This window comes from Salvelinus namaycush, chromosome 11, assembly GCF_016432855.1.
Source record: "Salvelinus namaycush isolate Seneca chromosome 11, SaNama_1.0, whole genome shotgun sequence".
Lineage (NCBI taxonomy): Eukaryota > Metazoa > Chordata > Actinopteri > Salmoniformes > Salmonidae > Salvelinus > Salvelinus namaycush.
In genome coordinates this window covers 39,515,639-39,530,777 of record NC_052317.1, presented here as the reverse complement: position 1 = coordinate 39,530,777, position 15,139 = coordinate 39,515,639, and the positions used below count along the sequence as shown (strand labels likewise).

General features: G+C 40.3%; 1 protein-coding gene and 7 non-coding genes across 8 annotated transcripts in view; all 8 read left to right on the top strand.

Moving 5' to 3' along the window:
• Nucleotides 1-15,139, top strand: part of LOC120055413 (cell adhesion molecule 3-like) — a 67,083-nt gene that overhangs the window by 3,132 nt on the left and 48,812 nt on the right. The window lies entirely within an intron of this gene.
• On the top strand, nt 3,947-4,035 carry trnay-gua. The gene is given in 2 exon segments: nt 3,947-3,983; nt 4,000-4,035. It is a non-coding gene; the product is annotated as a tRNA-Tyr (tRNA).
• trnay-gua lies at nt 5,490-5,578 on the top strand. The gene is given in 2 exon segments: nt 5,490-5,526; nt 5,543-5,578. It is a non-coding gene; the product is annotated as a tRNA-Tyr (tRNA).
• On the top strand, nt 7,035-7,123 carry trnay-gua. Its single transcript is given in 2 exon segments — nt 7,035-7,071; nt 7,088-7,123. It is a non-coding gene; the product is annotated as a tRNA-Tyr (tRNA).
• Nucleotides 8,521-8,607, top strand: trnay-gua. The gene is given in 2 exon segments: nt 8,521-8,557; nt 8,573-8,607. It is a non-coding gene; the product is annotated as a tRNA-Tyr (tRNA).
• Nucleotides 11,390-11,478, top strand: trnay-gua. The gene is given in 2 exon segments: nt 11,390-11,426; nt 11,443-11,478. It is a non-coding gene; the product is annotated as a tRNA-Tyr (tRNA).
• Nucleotides 12,933-13,021, top strand: trnay-gua. The gene is given in 2 exon segments: nt 12,933-12,969; nt 12,986-13,021. It is a non-coding gene; the product is annotated as a tRNA-Tyr (tRNA).
• trnay-gua lies at nt 14,476-14,564 on the top strand. Its single transcript is given in 2 exon segments — nt 14,476-14,512; nt 14,529-14,564. It is a non-coding gene; the product is annotated as a tRNA-Tyr (tRNA).

The window sequence follows — 15,139 nt, the reverse complement described above, 5'->3', positions numbered from 1 at the left end:
CCGCCAGGGTTTGATTCCCAATCAGGAAACGAGTCTTTTGCGCCTTGTTTACTTGTGCAACCTGTCACAATGAATTTAGTAGGTTATCGCACATATGTACCATTTCAAATTGAGAACGGATTTGCCCTGCAGTATCCTTCCCTGGTGTTCGAGTGGTGCACCAGTCCCTCCTGCAGTAAAGTACTCCCACAAAATGATGCTGCCACCCCCGTCCTTCACGGTTGGGATGGTGTTCTTCGGCTTGCAACCCTCCCCCTTTTTCCTCCAAACATAACAATGGTCATTATGGCCAAACAGTTCTATTTTTGTTTCATCAGACCAGAGGACATTTCTCCAAAAAGTAGGATCTCTGTCTCCAAACTGTAGTCTGGCTTTTTATGGCAGTTTTGGAGCAGTAGCTTCTTCCTTGCTGAGCGGCCTTTCAGGTTATGTCGATATAGGACTCGTTTGACTGTGGAAATAGATACTTTTGTACGTGCTTCCTCCAGCATCTTCACAAGGTCCTTTGCTGTTGTTCTGGGATTGATTTGCAATTTTCGCACCAAAGTACGTTCATCTCTAGGAGACAGAACGCTTCTCCTTCCTGAGCAGTATGAAGGCTGCGTGGTCCCATGGTGTTTATACTTGCGTACTGTTGTCTGTACAGATGAACGTGGTACCTTCAGACGTTTGAAAATTGCTCCCAAGGATGAAACAGACTTGTGGAGGTCTACAATTTTTATCTGAGGTCTTGGCTGATTTCTTTTGATTTTCCCATGATGTCAAGCAAAGAGTCACTGAGTTTGAAGGTAGGCCTTGAAATACATCTACAGGTACACCTCCAATTGACTCAAATGATGTCAATTAGCCTATCGGAAGCTTCTAAAGCCATGACATCATTTTCGGGAATTTCCCCAGCTGTTTAAATGCACAGCCAACATTTAACAGCCAACAATGTTTGTAAACTTCTGACCCACTAGATTTGTGATACACTGAATTATAAGTGAAATAATCTGTCTGTAAACAATTGTTGGAAAAATGACTTCTGTCATGCACAATGTAGATGTCCTAACCGACTTGCCAAAACTATAGTTTGTTAACTTCTTTATGATAGGGGGCAGCATTTTCACTTTTGGATGATTTGCGTGCCCATAGTGAACTGCCTCCTATTCTGTCCCAGATGCTAATATATGCATATTATTATTACTATTGGATATAAAACACTCTGAAGTTTCTAAAACTGTTTTAATGATGTCTGTGAGTATAACCGAACTCATATGGCAGACAAAAACCTGAGAAAAAATCCAAACAGGAAGTGAGAATTCTGAGACTGGTCAATGTTCAACTCATCGCCGATTCAATTCCCTGTAAGATATGGATCTGTTTGCACTTCCTACGCCTTCCACTAGATGTCAACAGTCTGTAGAACGTGGAATGAAGCCTCTAGTGTGATGTGAGGCCAGATGGGAGGTGTTTCAGTCATTGGTCTGGCAGAATGCCAGTTCCTGGTCAAGCGCTTTCCTCATGATATCACCTTGCGATCCATAACTTCTACAGACATGAAGCAATGCTCAAGTTGGAACCTTATTGGATATATATGATAACAACATCCTGAAGATTGATTATCTACTTAGTTTGACCAGTTTATTCGACCTGTTATATAACTTTTTGACGTTTTCGGCTAAACATGCTAGCTAAATTGCTAATTTTACATAAGTAATGGACATTATCGAACCCAAAAAAATATTTATTGTGGAAATAGGATTCCTTGCATTGCATTCTGATGAAGATAATCAAAGGTAAGGGAATATTTATGATGTAATTTCGTATTTCTGTTGACTCCAACAGGGCGGAGAAATGTTATTTATATTTGAGCGCCGTCTCAGATTATTGCATGGTGTGCTTTTTAATAAAGTTTTTTTTAAATCTGAGACAGCGGTTGCATTAAGAACCAGTGTATCTTTAATTATATGTAAAACATGTATCTTTCATCAAAGTTTATGATGAGTATTTCTGTTATATGACGTGGCTCTCTGTAATTACTCCGGATATTTTGGAGGCATTTCTGAACATGGCGCCAATGTAAACCGAGATTTGTGGATATAAATATGCACCTTATCGAACAAAACATGTATTGTGTAACATGATGTCATATGAGTGTCATCTGATGAAGATGTTCAAAGGTTAGTGATTCATTTTATCTCTATTTCTGTGTTTTGTGAAAGCTATCTTTGGCTGGGAAAAATGGCTGTGTGTTTTTTGAATTTGGTGGTGAGCTAACATAAATATATGTTGTGTTTTCGCTGTAAAATATTTTTTAAATCGGACACGATGGGTAGATTAACAAGATGTTTATTTTTCATTTGCTGTTTTGGACTTGTTAATGTGTGAAAGTGAAATATTTCTGATTTTTTATTTTTTATTTCGCACGCTGCCTTTTCGGAGGCAGGAGGACTGTAGAACGCTAAATGCTGAAATCCTTAGGTCGCTGGTTCAAATCCGGCTTGAAGGAGGACCATTTCTCTGCCTCATCAATGCGCCCCAAACAGTATTTTTACCTGTTGTTCGCACATCCCCCTATAGAGAATAAAATGTGCATTTCACGTTTCCTTAAAGAATAGTCTAGGTGTACGAATCCAATCATACAGAAGAATTCAAAACACTTCAAGTTTATCCACAATTCGCCACATTCAATAGCTCAGTTGGTATAGCAGAGGAGCGTAGAACACTAAATGCTGAAATCCGACTTGAGGAGGACCCTTTTCCTACCTCATAAATGCGCCTATAAGATATAAATTTGCCTGTTGTTCGCACATTCCCCTATAGAGAATAAAACGTGCATTTCCAGTTTCCTAATTAAGAAAGAATCCAAGTTAACTCCGAAAATAGTAAAGAACAATTCAGAACACCAAGTTCCCTGAAGTCATTTTTCCCAAAATTGTTTACAGACAGATAATATCACTTCTAATTCACTGTATAACAAATCCAGTGGGTCAGAAGTTTACATACACTAAGTTGGCTGTGCCTTTAAACACCTTGGAAATATCCCGAAAATGATGTCATGGCTTTAGAAGCTTCTGATAGGCTAATTGACATCATTTGAGTCAATTGGAGGTGTACCTGTAGATGTATTTCATGGCCTACCTTCAAACTCAGTGCCTCTTTGCTTGACATCATGGGAAAATCAAAAGAAATCAGCCAAGACCTCAGAAATAAAATGTAGACCTCCACAAGTCTGGTTCATCCTTGGGAGCAATTTCCAAACGCCTGAAGGTACCACGTTCATCAATAACAAAAAATAGTACGCAAGTATAAACACCATGGGACCACGCAGCCTTCATACCGCTCAGGAAAGAGACGTGTTCTGTCTCCTAGAGATGAACGTACTTTTGTGCGAAAAGTGCAAATCAATCCCAGAACAACAGCAAAGGACCTTGTGAAGATGCTTGAGGAAACAGGTACAAAAGTATCTATATCCACAGTCAAACGAGTCCTATGTCAACAGAACCTGAAATGCCGCTCAGCAAGGAAGAAGCTACTGCTCCAACCCGCCATAAAAATGCCAGACTACAGTTTGGGGACAAAGATCCTACTTTTTGGAGAAATGTCCTCTGGTCTGATGAAACAAAAATAGAACTGTTTGGCCATGATGACCATTGTTATGTTTGGAGGAAACCAAACAATTTGAAATGGTATATATGTGCGATAACCTACTAAATTCACAAAACTGGTACCCCCGTTTTGTAATCTCTGCAACGGCAGACGTCATCAGCGTCTCCATAATTGAAGAAAGTTGTGCCTGGAAAGACCCGTTTGTGGACATTTCGGCAGTTCTGACGAGCTGCTCAATACACGGAAATCTCACCATTGCTGAATGGTCAACGTTGATCAACATCATGGTAGAAAAGATTCAACTCAATGCTACGGTTCAAACATGTACCTTTTGCTCCAATGGTTTTTCCATGTCCCTTCGATAGCTCAGTTGGTAGAGCGGAGGACTGTAGAATGCTAAATGCTGAAATCCTTAGGTCGCTGGTTCAAATCCGGCTCGAAGGAGGATCATTTTTCTGCCTCATCAATGCGCCCCAAACAGTATTTTTACCTGTTGTTCGCACATCCCCCTATAGAGAATAAAATGTGCATTTCACGTTTCCTTAAAGAATAGTCTAGGTGTACGAATCCAATCATACAGAAGAATTCAAAACACTTCAAGTTTTTCCACAATTCACCACATTCAATAGCTCAGTTGGTATAGCAGAGGACCGTAGAACACTAAATGCTGAAATCCGACTTGAGGCGGACCCTTTTCCTACCTCATAAATGTGCCTATAAGATATACATTTGCCTGTTGTTCGCACATTCCCCTATAGAGAATAAAACGTGCATTTCCAGTTTCCTAATTAAGAAAGAATCCAAGTTAACTCCGAAAATAGTAAAGAACAATTCAGAACACCAAGTTCCCTGAAGTCATTTTTCCCAAAATTGTTTACAGACAGATAATATCACTTCTAATTCACTGTATAACAAATCCAGTGGGTCAGAAGTTTACATACACTAAGTTGGCTGTGCCTTTAAACAGCTTGGAAATATCCCGAAAATGATGTCATGGCTTTAGAAGCTTCTGATAGGCTAATTGACATCATTTGAGTCAATTGGAGGTGTACCTGTAGATGTATTTCATGGCCTACCTTCAAACTCAGTGCCTCTTTGCTTGACATCATGGGAAAATCAAAAGAAATCAGCCAAGACCTCAGAAATAAAATGTAGACCTCCACAAGTCTGGTTCATCCTTGGGAGCAATTTCCAAACGCCTGAAGGTACCACGTTCATCAATAACAAAAAATAGTACGCAAGTATAAACACCATGGGACCACGCAGCCTTCATACCGCTCAGGAAAGAGACGTGTTCTGTCTCCTAGAGATGAACGTACTTTTGTGCGAAAAGTGCAAATCAATCCCAGAACAACAGCAAAGGACCTTGTGAAGATGCTTGAGGAAACAGGTACAAAAGTTATCTATATCCACAGTCAAACGAGTCCTATGTCAACAGAACCTGAAATGCCGCTCAGCAAGGAAGAAGCTACTGCTCCAACCCGCCATAAAAATGCCAGACTACAGTTTGGGGACAAAGATCCTACTTTTTGGAGAAATGTCCTCTGGTCTGATGAAACAAAAATAGAACTGTTTGGCCATGATGACCATTGTTATGTTTGGAGGAAACCAAACAATTTGAAATGGTATATATGTGCGATAACCTACTAAATTCACAAAACTGGTACCCCCGTTTTGTAATCTCTGCAACGGCAGACGTCATCAGCGTCTCCATAATTGAAGAAAGTTGTGCCTGGAAAGACCCGTTTGTGGACAGTTCGGCAGTTCTGACGAGTGCTCAATACACGGAAATCTCACCATTGCTGAATGGTCAACGTTGATCAACATCAGGTAGAAAAGATTCAACTCAATGCTACGGTTCAAACATGTACCTTTTGCTCCAATGGTTTTTCCATGTCCCTTCGATAGCTCAGTTGGTAGAGCGGAGGACTGTAGAATGCTAAATGCTGAAATCCTTAGGTCGCTGGTTCAAATCCGGCTCGAAGGAGGATCATTTTTCTGCCTCATCAATGCGCCCCAAACAGTATTTTTACCTGTTGTTCGCACATCCCCCTATAGAGAATAAAATGTGCATTTCACGTTTCCTTAAAGAATAGTCTAGGTGTACGAATCCAATCATACAGAAGAATTCAAAACACTTCAAGTTTTTCCACAATTCACCACATTCAATAGCTCAGTTGGTATAGCAGAGGACCGTAGAACACTAAATGCTGAAATCCGACTTGAGGCGGACCCTTTTCCTACCTCATAAATGTGCCTATAAGATATACATTTGCCTGTTGTTCGCACATTCCCCTATAGAGAATAAAACGTGCATTTCCAGTTTCCTAATTAAGAAAGAATCCAAGTTAACTCCGAAAATAGTAAAGAACAATTCAGAACACCAAGTTCCCTGAAGTCATTTTTCCCAAAATTGTTTACAGACAGATAATATCACTTCTAATTCACTGTATAACAAATCCAGTGGGTCAGAAGTTTACATACACTAAGTTGGCTGTGCCTTTAAACAGCTTGGAAATATCCCGAAAATGATGTCATGGCTTTAGAAGCTTCTGATAGGCTAATTGACATCATTTGAGTCAATTGGAGGTGTACCTGTAGATGTATTTCATGGCCTACCTTCAAACTCAGTGCCTCTTTGCTTGACATCATGGGAAAATCAAAAGAAATCAGCCAAGACCTCAGAAATAAAATGTAGACCTCCACAAGTCTGGTTCATCCTTGGGAGCAATTTCCAAACGCCTGAAGGTACCACGTTCATCAATAACAAAAAATAGTACGCAAGTATAAACACCATGGGACCACGCAGCCTTCATACCGCTCAGGAAAGAGACGTGTTCTGTCTCCTAGAGATGAACTGTACTTTTGTGCGAAAAGTGCAAATCAATCCCAGAACAACAGCAAAGGACCTTGTGAAGATGCTTGAGGAAACAGGTACAAAAGTATCTATATCCACAGTCAAACGAGTCCTATGTCAACAGAACCTGAAATGCCGCTCAGCAAGGAAGAAGCTACTGCTCCAACCCGCCATAAAAATGCCAGACTACAGTTTGGGGACAAAGATCCTACTTTTTGGAGAAATGTCCTCTGGTCTGATGAAACAAAAATAGAACTGTTTGGCCATGATGACCATTGTTATGTTTGGAGGAAACCAAACAATTTGAAATGGTATATATGTGCGATAACCTACTAAATTCACAAAACTGGTACCCCCGTTTTGTAATCTCTGCAACGGCAGACGTCATCAGCGTCTCCATAATTGAAGAAAGTTGTGCCTGGAAAGACCCGTTTGTGGACATTTCGGCAGTTCTGACGAGCTGCTCAATACACGGAAATCTCACCATTGCTGAATGGTCAACGTTGATCAACATCATGGTAGAAAAGATTCAACTCAATGCTACGGTTCAAACATGTACCTTTTGCTCCAATGGTTTTTCCATGTCCCTTCGATAGCTCAGTTGGTAGAGCGGAGGACTGTAGAATGCTAAATGCTGAAATCCTTAGGTCGCTGGTTCAAATCCGGCTCGAAGGAGGATCATTTTTCTGCCTCATCAATGCGCCCCAAACAGTATTTTTACCTGTTGTTCGCACATCCCCCTATAGAGAATAAAATGTGCATTTCACGTTTCCTTAAAGAATAGTCTAGGTGTACGAATCCAATCATACAGAAGAATTCAAAACACTTCAAGTTTTTCCACAATTCACCACATTCAATAGCTCAGTTGGTATAGCAGAGGACCGTAGAACACTAAATGCTGAAATCCGACTTGAGGCGGACCCTTTTCCTACCTCATAAATGTGCCTATAAGATATACATTTGCCTGTTGTTCGCACATTCCCCTATAGAGAATAAAACGTGCATTTCCAGTTTCCTAATTACCCAAAATTGTTTACAGACAGATAATATCACTTCTAATTCACTGTATAACAAATCCAGTGGGTCAGAAGTTTACATACACTAAGTTGGCTGTGCCTTAAACAGCTTGGAAATATCCCGAAAATGATGTCATGGCTTTAGAAGCTTCTGATAGGCTAATTGACATCATTTGAGTCAATTGGAGGTGTACCTGTAGATGTATTTCATGGCCTACCTTCAAACTCAGTGCCTCTTTGCTTGACATCATGGGAAAATCAAAAGAAATCAGCCAAGACCTCAGAAATAAAATGTAGACCTCCACAAGTCTGGTTCATCCTTGGGAGCAATTTCCAAACGCCTGAAGGTACCACGTTCATCAATAACAAAAAATAGTACGCAAGTATAAACACCATGGGACCACGCAGCCTTCATACCGCTCAGGAAGAGACGTGTTCTGTCTCCTTCCTAGAGATGAACGTACTTTTGTGCGAAAAGTGCAAATCAATCCCAGAACAACAGCAAAGGACCTTGTGAAGATGCTTTGAGGAAACAGGTACAAAAGTTTCTATATCCACAGTCAAACGAGTCCTATGTCAAACAGAACCTGAAATGCCGCTCAGCAAGGAAGAAGCTACTGCTCCAACCCGCCATAAAAATGCCAGACTACAGTTTGGGGACAAAGATCCTACTTTGGAGAAATGTCCTCTGGTCTGATGAAACAAAAATAGAACTGTTTGGCATGATGACCATTGTTATGTTTGGAGGTAAACCAAACATTTGAAATGGTATATATGTGCGATAACCTACTAAATTCACAAAACTGGTACCCCCGTTTTGTAATCTCTGCAACGGCAGGACCGTCATCAGCGTCTCCATAATTGAAGAAAGTTGTGCCTGGAAAGACCCGTTTGTGGACATTCGGCAGTTCTGACTCGGCAGTTCTGACGAGCTCTCAATACACGGAAATCTCACCATTGCTGAATGGTCAACGTTGATCAACATCTGGTAGAAAAGATTCAACTCATGCTACGGTTCAAACATGTACCTTTTGGCTCCAATGGTTTTTCCATGTCCCTTCGATAGCTCAGTTGGTAGAGCGGAGGACTGTAGAATGCTAAATGCTGAATCCTTAGGTCGCTGGTTCAAATCGGCTCGAAGGAGGGATCATTTTCTGCCTCATCAATGCGCCCCAAACAGTATTTTACCTGTTGTTCGCACATCCCCCTATAGAGAATAAAATTGTGCATTTCACGTTTCCTTAAAGAATAGTCTAGGTGTACGAATCCAATCATACAGAAGATTCAAAACACTTCAAGTTTTCCACAATTCACCACATCTGCTGACACTCTATACGCCTTCCTATTGGTGTAAAGAGGATGTCAGAGAAGAAATTTTTGTGCTCCTCTTGGTCTGTGGTGGAAAAAAAAACTATTTCTTTGACGTGACCGTCCACTTCCGGTACTCTGAAGGAAGTGGGATTGACTTCTGTTTTGCCTTGGTAACGAACGGCTAACGTCTCCGGCTCGAATTTTTTTTGATACATGTGACCATATCATCGTAATGTATGTTTTTTCAATATAGTTTAATCAGATTATTGAAACTTTATTCGGGAGTTTTGCCGTGTTCCGTCCTCTGACTGTGTTTACGTTGGAGAAATTTATGCCACTCGGCTAGTGCCAATGCTAATTGAAGAGGGACATTTGCCATTCTGAATCGAAACAACGACTCATCTGGACAGAGGACACGTTCTTCAACATTCTGATGAAAGATCAGCAAAGTAAGACCCATTTTATGATGTTATTTCATATATCTGTCGTGCATGTGAACTGGCCGTGGGCGCCCAATTATTTCTGTCTATTGTAGCTACGCTAATATAGCGATACATTTTGTTTTCGCTGTAAAACATTTAATAAATCGGAAATATTGTTTGGAATCACAAGATGCCTGTCTTTCAATTGCTGCAGACTATGTATTTTTCAGAAATGTTTTATGATGAGTAATTAGCTATTTGACGTTGGTGTCTGTAAATATTATGGCTGCTTTCGGTGTGCAATTTCGGATTGTAGCTGAAATGTAAACTATGGTTTATACATGAAATATGCTAATTTTTCGAACAAAACATATGCTATACAATAAATATGTTATCAGACTGTCATCTGATGAATTTGTTTCTTGGTTAGTGGCTATTTATATCTTTATTTGGTCGAATTTGTGATAGCACCTGATGGAGTAAGAAACTGATGGAGTTAGAAAAGTTGTGTCTTTTGCTAACGTGGTTAGCTAATAGATTTACATATTTTGTCTTCCCTGTAAAACATTTTAAAAATCGGACATGTTGGCTTGATTCACAAGATGTGCACCTTTCATCTGGTGTCTTGGACTTGTTAATGTGTGAAAGTTAAATATTTTAAAAAAATAGATTTGAATTTCGCGCCCTGCACTTTGAGCTGGATGTTGTCATAAGTGTACCGGTGTCGGGCTGCCCCCGTAAAAGGTTAAGAAATGTTTTATGATTAGTAATTAGGTAATACACGTTGCTCTCTGTATTTATTCTAGTCGAGTTGTGATGGTGGGTGCAATTGTAAACTATGATTTCTACCTGAAATATGCACATTTTTCTAACAAAACCTATCCTATACAATAAATATGTTATCAGACTGTCATCTGATGAGGTTTTTTCTTGGTTAGTGGCTATCAATATCTTTATTTGGCCGAATTGGTGATAGCTACTGGTGGAGAGAAAAAATGGTGGACAAAGAAAAATGGTGTCTTTTGCTAACGTGGTTAGCTAATAGATTTACATATTGTGTCTTCCCTGTAAAACATTTTTCAAATGAAAGAATCCAAGTTAACTCCGAAAATAGTAAAGAACAATTCAGAACACCAAGTTCCCTGAAGTCATTTTTCCCAAAATTGTTTACAGACAGATAATATCACTTCTAATTCACTGTATAACAAATCCAGTGGGTCAGAAGTTTACATACACTAAGTTGGCTGTGCCTTTAAACAGCTTGGAAATATCCCGAAAATGATGTCATGGCTTTAGAAGCTTCTGATAGGCTAATTGACATCATTTGAGTCAATTGGAGGTGTACCTGTAGATGTATTTCATGGCCTACCTTCAAACTCAGTGCCTCTTTGCTTGACATCATGGGAAAATCAAAAGAAATCAGCCAAGACCTCAGAAATAAAATGTAGACCTCCACAAGTCTGGTTCATCCTTGGGAGCAATTTCCAAACGCCTGAAGGTACCACGTTCATCAATAACAAAAAATAGTACGCAAGTATAAACACCATGGGACCACGCAGCCTTCATACCGCTCAGGAAAGAGACGTGTTCTGTCTCCTAGAGATGAACTGTACTTTTGTGCGAAAAGTGCAAATCAATCCCAGAACAACAGCAAAGGACCTTGTGAAGATGCTGGAGGAAACAGGTACAAAAGTATCTATATCCACAGTCAAACGAGTCCTATGTCAACAGAACCTGAAATGCCGCTCAGCAAGGAAGAAGCTACTGCTCCAACCCGCCATAAAAATGCCAGACTACAGTTTGGGGACAAAGATCCTACTTTTTGGAGAAATGTCCTCTGGTCTGATGAAACAAAAATAGAACTGTTTGGCCATGATGACCATTGTTATGTTTGGAGGAAACCAAACAATTTGAAATGGTATATATGTGCGATAACCTACTAAATTCACAAAACTGGTACCCCCGTTTTGTAATCTCTGCAACGGCAGACGTCATCAGCGTCTCCATAATTGAAGAAAGTTGTGCCTGGAAAGACCCGTTTGTGGACATTTCGGCAGTTCTGACGAGCTGCTCAATACACGGAAATCTCACCATTGCTGAATGGTCAACGTTGATCAACATCTGGTAGAAAAGATTCAACTCAATGCTACGGTTCAAACATGTACCTTTTGCTCCAATGGTTTTTCCATGTCCCTTCGATAGCTCAGTTGGTAGAGCGGAGGACTGTAGAATGCTAAATGCTGAAATCCTTAGGTCGCTGGTTCAAATCCGGCTCGAAGGAGGATCATTTTTCTGCCTCATCAATGCGCCCCAAACAGTATTTTTACCTGTTGTTCGCACATCCCCCTATAGAGAATAAAATGTGCATTTCACGTTTCCTTAAAGAATAGTCTAGGTGTACGAATCCAATCATACAGAAGAATTCAAAACACTTCAAGTTTTTCCACAATTCACCACATTCAATAGCTCAGTTGGTATAGCAGAGGACCGTAGAACACTAAATGCTGAAATCCGACTTGAGGCGGACCCTTTTCCTACCTCATAAATGTGCCTATAAGATATACATTTGCCTGTTGTTCGCACATTCCCCTATAGAGAATAAAACGTGCATTTCCAGTTTCCTAATTAAGAAAGAATCCAAGTTAACTCCGAAAATAGTAAAGAACAATTCAGAACACCAAGTTCCCTGAAGTCATTTTTCCCAAAATTGTTTACAGACAGATAATATCACTTCTAATTCACTGTATAACAAATCCAGTGGGTCAGAAGTTTACATACACTAAGTTGGCTGTGCCTTTAAACAGCTTGGAAATATCCCGAAAATGATGTCATGGCTTTAGAAGCTTCTGATAGGCTAATTGACATCATTTGAGTCAATTGGAGGTGTACCTGTAGATGTATTTCATGGCCTACCTTCAAACTCAGTGCCTCTTTGCTTGACATCATGGGAAAATCAAAAGAAATCAGCCAAGACCTCAGAAATAAAATGTAGACCTCCACAAGTCTGGTTCATCCTTGGGAGCAATTTCCAAACGCCTGAAGGTACCACGTTCATCAATAACAAAAAATAGTACGCAAGTATAAACACCATGGGACCACGCAGCCTTCATACCGCTCAGGAAAGAGACGTGTTCTGTCTCCTAGAGATGAACTGTACTTTTGTGCGAAAAGTGCAAATCAATCCCAGAACAACAGCAAAGGACCTTGTGAAGATGCTGGAGGAAACAGGTACAAAAGTATCTATATCCACAGTCAAACGAGTCCTATGTCAACAGAACCTGAAATGCCGCTCAGCAAGGAAGAAGCTACTGCTCCAACCCGCCATAAAAATGCCAGACTACAGTTTGGGGACAAAGATCCTACTTTTTGGAGAAATGTCCTCTGGTCTGATGAAACAAAAATAGAACTGTTTGGCCATGATGACCATTGTTATGTTTGGAGGAAACCAAACAATTTGAAATGGTATATATGTGCGATAACCTACTAAATTCACAAAACTGGTACCCCCGTTTTGTAATCTCTGCAACGGCAGACGTCATCAGCGTCTCCATAATTGAAGAAAGTTGTGCCTGGAAAGACCCGTTTGTGGACATTTCGGCAGTTCTGACGAGCGCTCAATACACGGAAATCTCACCATTGCTGAATGGTCAACGTTGATCAACATCTGGTAGAAAAGATTCAACTCAATGCTACGGTTCAAACATGTACCTTTTGCTCCAATGGTTTTTCCATGTCCCTTCGATAGCTCAGTTGGTAGAGCGGAGGACTGTAGAATGCTAAATGCTGAAATCCTTAGGTCGCTGGTTCAAATCCGGCTCGAAGGAGGATCATTTTTCTGCCTCATCAATGCGCCCCAAACAGTATTTTTACCTGTTGTTCGCACATCCCCCTATAGAGAATAAAATGTGCATTTCACGTTTCCTTAAAGAATAGTCTAGGTGTACGAATCCAATCATACAGAAGAATTCAAAACACTTCAAGTTTTTCCACAATTCACCACATTCAATAGCTCAGTTGGTATAGCAGAGGACCGTAGAACACTAAATGCTGAAATCCGACTTGAGGCGGACCCTTTTCCTACCTCATAAATGTGCCTATAAGATATACATTTGCCTGTTGTTCGCACATTCCCCTATAGAGAATAAAACGTGCATTTCCAGTTTCCTAATTAAGAAAGAATCCAAGTTAACTCCGAAAATAGTAAAGAACAATTCAGAACACCAAGTTCCCTGAAGTCATTTTTCCCAAAATTGTTTACAGACAGATAATATCACTTCTAATTCACTGTATAACAAATCCAGTGGGTCAGAAGTTTACATACACTAAGTTGGCTGTGCCTTTAAACAGCTTGGAAATATCCCGAAAATGATGTCATGGCTTTAGAAGCTTCTGATAGGCTAATTGACATCATTTGAGTCAATTGGAGGTGTACCTGTAGATGTATTTCATGGCCTACCTTCAAACTCAGTGCCTCTTTGCTTGACATCATGGGAAAATCAAAAGAAATCAGCCAAGACCTCAGAAATAAAATGTAGACCTCCACAAGTCTGGTTCATCCTTGGGAGCAATTTCCAAACGCCTGAAGGTACCACGTTCATCAATAACAAAAAATAGTACGCAAGTATAAACACCATGGGACCACGCAGCCTTCATACCGCTCAGGAAAGAGACGTGTTCTGTCTCCTAGAGATGAACTGTACTTTTGTGCGAAAAGTGCAAATCAATCTCAGAACAACAGCAAAGGACCTTGTGAAGATGCTGGAGGAAACAGGTACAAAAGTATCTATATCCACAGTCAAACGAGTCCTATGTCAACAGAACCTGAAATGCCGCTCAGCAAGGAAGAAGCTACTGCTCCAACCCGCCATAAAAATGCCAGACTACAGTTTGGGGACAAAGATCCTACTTTTTGGAGAAATGTCCTCTGGTCTGATGAAACAAAAATAGAACTGTTTGGCCATGATGACCATTGTTATGTTTGGAGGAAACCAAACAATTTGAAATGGTATATATGTGCGATAACCTACTAAATTCACAAAACTGGTACCCCCGTTTTGTAATCTCTGCAACGGCAGACGTCATCAGCGTCTCCATAATTGAAGAAAGTTGTGCCTGGAAAGACCCGTTTGTGGACATTTCGGCAGTTCTGACGAGCGCTCAATACACGGAAATCTCACCATTGCTGAATGGTCAACGTTGATCAACATCTGGTAGAAAAGATTCAACTCAATGCTACGGTTCAAACATGTACCTTTTGCTCCAATGGTTTTTCCATGTCCCTTCGATAGCTCAGTTGGTAGAGCGGAGGACTGTAGAATGCTAAATGCTGAAATCCTTAGGTCGCTGGTTCAAATCCGGCTCGAAGGAGGATCATTTTTCTGCCTCATCAATGCGCCCCAAACAGTATTTTTACCTGTTGTTCGCACATCCCCCTATAGAGAATAAAATGTGCATTTCACGTTTCCTTAAAGAATAGTCTAGGTGTACGAATCCAATCATACAGAAGAATTCAAAACACTTCAAGTTTTTCCACAATTCACCACATTCAATAGCTCAGTTGGTATAGCAGAGGACCGTAGAACACTAAATGCTGAAATCCGACTTGAGGCGGACCCTTTTCCTACCTCATAAATGTGCCTATAAGATATACATTTGCCTGTTGTTCGCACATTCCCCTATAGAGAATAAAACGTGCATTTCCAGTTTCCTAATTAAGAAAGAATCCAAGTTAACTCCGAAAATAGTAAAGAACAATTCAGAACACCAAGTTCCCTGAAGTCATTTTTCCCAAAATTGTTTACAGACAGATAATATCACTTCTAATTCACTGTATAACAAATCCAGTGGGTCAGAAGTTTACATACACTAAGTTGGCTGTGCCTTTAAACAGCTTGGAAATATCCCGAAAATGATGTCATGGCTTTAGAAGCTTCTGATAGGCT